We start from the raw sequence: 6,614 nt of genomic DNA, 5'->3' as shown, positions 1-6,614 counted from the left end.
ATATATATATATATATAGATATATATATATATATATGAGTATCAACAATGATTCTTAGTGTGAGCTACATGGAGGGGGAGAGATGGGACTTTATAAGATTATGGGTGTCTCTTTGTCCAGCTTCTTCTGGTTGTAAGTGACAGAATTCAAAATAAAGCTGGATTAGTAAAGAGGACATATATTAGGTCAAAGAGCTGCAAGATCCATAGGTGGTTTAGCTTCAGGCACAGCTGTGTGCTGGTGTTCAAACTGTGAGGCTAAGAATCTGCCTTTCTCATGTTCTCAGTTTTAACATCTATTGCCTAGAAAGGCCCATCCTTCATCTAACCACCTAAACAATCTAGAAGAAGAGAGTTCATTATTCCTAATAGCTACAGTTTAATTCCTAAGGCTAATTCATTGGCCAAGTTTGGCCTCATGCTTATACTAGCTTGGGTCATATGCCCATTCTCAAAAGCTAGGGAATGGAACATTCATCAGCCAAGTTCAAGTTTATGTGCTTACTCTTTGAATCAAGGATTGGGACATGCCCACTCTGACCTGTGGATGGAGAGGGAAAAGGAAAGAGAGGGAGTGTGCCAGAGCTACTCAAAGGAAAACCACAGCGCTCTCCCCAGAACAATTGGAAATATATGTTGAGCACCATATGAACTACATGAACGCCATGTGAACAGAACATTCTATTACTTGATAGCCTCCCCAATATATTTAAGGCTTTCAACTAATATAATACAACTGTATCAAATGCAGTTAAAAATGTACTTGTGCCCTATATAGAGAGAGACAATCCAAATTCAGACACCACAACTTTATAAGTTGGAACTTTTAGGAGCAAATTCATCCAGACTTGATGTAGTTTCCCATCACCTCACAACTATGGGTAAATGATGTATTTGACTCTGTCCAAAACATCCAAAGTCCAATGCCCAATATTTGAGGGAAAACAGTATGGAGTAAATTAAACCTCCCATTTGGAAATAGAAGAGATGGAAACAATATACTAAGATTACTAATGAATATCATGTCAACTTTATACATGTTTATAGCAAGAACTCTATGATGTAGCAATAGAGTTTTTCTTCAGCTTTGCTGGACATCCTGTATTCTGCTCTCTAAGAGCATGTCCCTTGATTATTTTCCTACTTGGATAGCCCTAAAAGAGGATTTGCAAAATTTTAGCCATCTGGGAACTTTACCATCTCATCCACCCATTTCCTGTACGTGTGGATTGGGGACTGCTCTAGGGGTTGAAAGATCACATGCATCTGTGTGTGTGCACAGACACATGTGTATGTGTGTTTGGGCCAGGCTTTAACAATCTAGCAGGTACATTGCTTACTGTTAAATTTAATTCTCTATAAGATAAAAAACAAAGATAATAGTGGCTTACTCAAGACTGCAAGTTTCTTTCTTTTACAAAAGAAACATGTAAATAGATAATCTATAGCTAGTATGAAGTACACAACTTCCTTCTTGCTCTCTGATCCCACATCCTTAGGGTATGGCCCTCATTCTTTTGGCCTAAGATGGCTGATAAAACTCCTGCTATCACATCTACATTCCAGGCAATGGAATGGGGAAAGGTGAAGAAGGGCACGTCTCCTGTCTCCTAAGGAACTTCACAGAAGTTCACAAAATACTATTGCTTATGTCCCATGGACCAGAACTTAAAAGCACAGCCATGCCTATCAGTAAGGGAGTTTGGGAACCTGACATAAAGTTTTTTATACCAAAAGACAATATGTCCAGATATGAATTGTGTATTTGTTACTAAAGAAGGGGAAATAAATATGGGGGTAGGCCACTAGAAATACCACAGTAAATTTGATTTATATTCCATTTCATTGGTTGCTAGTCAAAGGAAGAAAAGGCGGTCAATTCATGTCCTCATGATCTTCATCTTCACCTCACAGTCAAGAAGACATAGAAATTTTCCCAAGCCCCCTAGTCCCTCATTTACATGACTCTTTCTTAGCTTTTTTTTTCACTGAAGTCATTAGATTACTTTAGAATGAGAAGACCCTAATGATCTGAGGTATTGGCCCTACTTTGGTGTAAGTAGATGTTTGGGGGATGTCTACGAGTTTAAGCTTTTCACAGGCTCTGTTCCTAGGTTCAGTCAAGTTTCCTTCCTCTTAATATTTTAAATGCTACCTTTATATTGGAGCACATAATTTAGGTTTTGTACTCCTTCAAGATTCACAGTATGAGTCTCATTCATTTTGTATTGCTAATTGGAGGCATAAAAAAAAAAACACTTAGCAAAACTATTTCTTTCCCCTCGCTTTTAGATATATCTAATACAGCCAGTTTTCCTTTTTTTTTTTTTTTTTTGCAAGCTACTAGTGAAGGCCATAAGAGATCTCCATAAGCTCTAATAAGCTGACATGTTTCTACAGGTACCTAAAACTGCTGCTGTTAACATGCAGACTTTTGTCCTACAACTTATGGCCCTGAGATGACTTCTGTTCCTCCAGGCATTTTGAGCATAATCTGGAAAGAAAGAAGAATGAAGCAACAAAAAGATTCAAGGATCTGTCAACTGTATATATTCATTTAAAAAACTTTCCCAGAAACTCCAACCATTGAGCTAGTAGAGTTATATGGGGTCACAGGGGGCCAATCCCCAGTGTCTGCTACAGTTTGCCACTTTGGGCAGCCAACATTTATACACATCTATTTGTCTTTTAGTGGAAAAGGCAATACAGGCAAAAGTCTCATCTCTTATAGCCTTTACTTTTTTTTTAATGGAGGATTGAACCCAGGGGGCTTAGGCACTGAGCCACTTCCTGAGCCCTTTTTATGTTTTATTTAGAGACAGGGTCTAGCTGAGTTGCTTAGGACCTCACTAAATTGCTGAGGCTAGCTTTAAACTTGTGATCCTCCTGCCTCAGCCTCCTGAGCTGCTGGGATTACAGACCTGTGCCACCATGCCCTGCACTTATAACCTTTACTTTGAAGTTAGCATCTCTAGATTTGCACAACCCTCTCCATAAAATCAGGTCTCATCTCCTACCAATAAAAACACAACTGGTCTTCTCCTCACATGATCACTATAAAATATGGTTGAGATAAGATATTGGTGATTTACTATTTTTTAAGAATTTAACTTTTATTTTTTATGTACTTGTTTTTTATGTGGTGCTGAGGATTGAACCTAGTGTCTCATGCTTGTTAGGCAAGCGCTCTACCATTGAGCTACAACCCCCGCCCAGATATCTGCAATTTAAAACTCTATTCAGAAAACTCCTACAAAGAAAATACACAGCAATCATTGGTCTATCGCTTACTATAGTATAGTTCATCCCATAATCCTCACCATCACGTAATCATCACACTTGGTTTTTCTCATCCAAAAACTGACTTATAACCTTTCATATAATCATCACACAGCATAATTCTGTTCATCACCCCCAACTTAAAAGGTAAACATAGCAGCAATGTATTTATTCATCAGTAACATATGGATGCACACTTGTCTTCTCCCACACTGTGATCAAAAGCCTAGAATTCTCGGTACACACATATTATCAGTATATTTCCCAAAGCTGCCTTGTGTGGATTGTTTAGAGCACTGCAGGACACATGGGAAACATCTCATATGAGTGCTTCTGAGGATGGTACATCAGATAAGGAAACCAATGATAGTGGCTCAGAATCTTTGGACACAGAAGATTAAAGTTCTAAGTCCATACTGCACCACACTGGAGCAAATTTTCTCAAGTGTAATATTTTGACTATAAACACAAATCAAGAACAACTAATGTGTTGGCTTTGTTTTCAGGCCAAAAAAAAGTTTACTAAACTGTCATGAAGAAATTATGTGTGCCAATTTGGACTATTAAATTTCAGCATATATTCCCAAGTATTGTGCACCAAAGACAATTTAGTGATCAGCACAATGTTCTTTTCTTTAAAAAAAAAAAAAACTTCACATATTGGTCACACCCCAATATTTTGCAAAAAAGAAAAGAAAATTTGGCATAAAATTTGTGATGATGATGAGGTGAAATATGGTATGTCAACTCCTGCTAGGCAGGAATAACAAGGATTTCCTGCTCTGACCATGAAGTATGTTCTTTGATGAGCCAACTTAGCCGATCCTGATTCTGCTGTCTGGGAGGATTTCCCTTATTCATTTTCCTTCATTTAAAAAAAAAAACAACTGTCCTCTAAGGGGATCCTTCTCATTCTTTCATGGCTAAATTTGAGACAGGCACTGGGAAAAGTATCCTGAAGACTACAGCTTCACATAATTTCCTATGAAACACCTGGGGTTTGCTTAGAGGTTGAACAGCTATAGTATATTGTTGGCTTTGGCAATGGAATACCCTCAAAAAGTTAAGTATGTTTCTAGTCAATCCATGTACAAGTAACTACAGCCAAACATCTTGACAAGACATGGTATTAAGTCTGAAGAGTCCCTTTTTTATTTACTTGTCTTTGTATTCTACCTATCCCTCTGGCCCTAAAATAACCCTGCTTCATGAGACCACTCACAATCAGATCATTGTTGATGGGTTTGCCCCCTTGGTCTGGGAGTGAATTATTAATAGAAATTAATAATTTTTATAGGGCAGAGACCACCATATTTTCTTCTGCTATGGCTGCCAATCATTTGCCACTGATGGTACCAGCTTCAGCTTGAGATACAGAAGCAGTTGGTGTCATCAACCCCACAAATCTCAATAATGGGGGACTAATACTGTAGAAATGCTATGTCTACTTGTGGGCTTTCTCAGTTCTAATTTAAGTTAATTCATCTCTTGTAGAACTTTGATGAAACTAACAGGAAGTAGCAAATTTACCACCCTGATTTTCCCCTGTGACTTTTAACACTACAGTCACTTCTCTTTGCACATCTGCTCCATTCTCCTTTGTGCAGACAGATTTTGATCTCTCTGAACTTTCTGCTGGCCCCATCAATGCACAGATTAATATAGCCTAAAGACTGGGGGATGTGGCTCAGTGGTTGAGCACTTGCCTAGCATGCACAAAGGTCTGAGTTCCATCCCCAGCACAGCAAAACAAAACAGGAAACCCACATCCTCAGTGTTGTGGTTTAAATATGGTTTGTGCTCACCAAAACACTTGAAGAGGTGATTAAGTGTTTAAGAGGGATTGATGCCTTTTTCCTGGGAGTTGGTGGGAGTGAATGAGTATTTATGCTACTGCAAATGAATTGGTTCTCTTGAGAGCAGGTTGTTATAAAACAAGTCCACACCACATGCTTGGCCTCTTTGCACACTCCTGCTTACCCTTCTGCTCCAGAATGAGGACCTCCCAGAAGCCAAGCATATGACACTGCTATGCTCTTGGATCTCCAGAAATGTGAACTAAGTAAAATTCTTTTCTTTATAAATTTCCAAGTCTTGGGTAATGTGTTATAGTGACAGAAAACATAATAGACACTAAGTTTAATCAAAAACACCAAAACACATCAGTATCAATGGGCTCCAAATTCCCAAGGGAAGACTCTTACTAACTGTTCAATTGTCCCCCCAACATTAAATAAACTATAGTCACAGACTATATATATATGGATGACAGAACTGTCCCCTGCAGTTTTGTGGGGTTTTTCCACAAGGTAGAGATTTGATTGGCAGCTATCTACTACAGATAAAATCATAAATACTTCTCATACAAGGTAAATACCACAAGAAGGATCAAGATTAGGTGCTGAAGCAGTATAAGGGAAGAAGATGTTTCTTGCAGTTAAGAAGTATCTAGATGTTTAACAGGTTTTCAGGCTTGTTTTCTTTCAACTCATATGACTCAACCTCTTACCAAAGATCCCAAAGTGGTGGCCCTTGGATAAGATTCAGCTTGTCCAAATTTTTCTATAATTATTTGCCTACATTGAAAAATCAAGGTATGCCATATGATGATATAGATTTAGGGTTTCTCTTAAAGAAATCAAGATCTGGTGATGCTAAGTCAATCTGCTGCCACTCAGAAACAGCTACCCTCTTCAGATGAGTAATACGTTCTCTAGGTCATCAGTTCCACCTGGCTAATCCTGTTTATTGGTTTTGCCTGCCTGTCCTCTATAGGATCCTTACCCTCACAACAAAAGACTACTGGTGTCAGAATGGCTCTATAGAAATAGCAGATTCCATCTTTCTGCAATTTGTTCTTCATCCACCTTGTGTATAATACCTCTTCCTCTGCATGTATTTTCACTAGAATATTCCAATTATCATGTTCCCACCAGGATTACATTTACCTTCTTCCCAATGGTATAGCAAACTGCAAGTCATGCCTTGCTGTTATATCCGAGGCAATGACTTCAGAGTACTTCAAAGGCACTTCAGGGTACAAAGCTGTTACAGTATATCACCCTGTACACCTTAAATATAACCAGTTTAGGGCTGGGATTATGGCTCAGAGGCAGAGTGCTTGCCTTGCATGTATGAGGCACTGGGTTCAATACTCAGCACCACATAAAAATAAATAAATAAATAAATAAATAAAAGTATTGTGTCCATCTACAACTAAAAATTTTTTTAAAAAATATAACCAATTTATATTCACCACTCATACCTCAATAAAGATGGAGAAAATAAAGCTGCTTTGCATGTTGTTTAGTATTCTTTTTTTTTGGCGGGGGGGGG

The sequence above is a fragment of the Marmota marmota genome, unplaced genomic scaffold (assembly GCF_001458135.2).
Source record: "Marmota marmota marmota unplaced genomic scaffold, marMar, whole genome shotgun sequence".
NCBI classification, from domain to species: Eukaryota; Metazoa; Chordata; class Mammalia; order Rodentia; family Sciuridae; genus Marmota; species Marmota marmota.
This window is presented reverse-complemented; position numbering follows the sequence as displayed.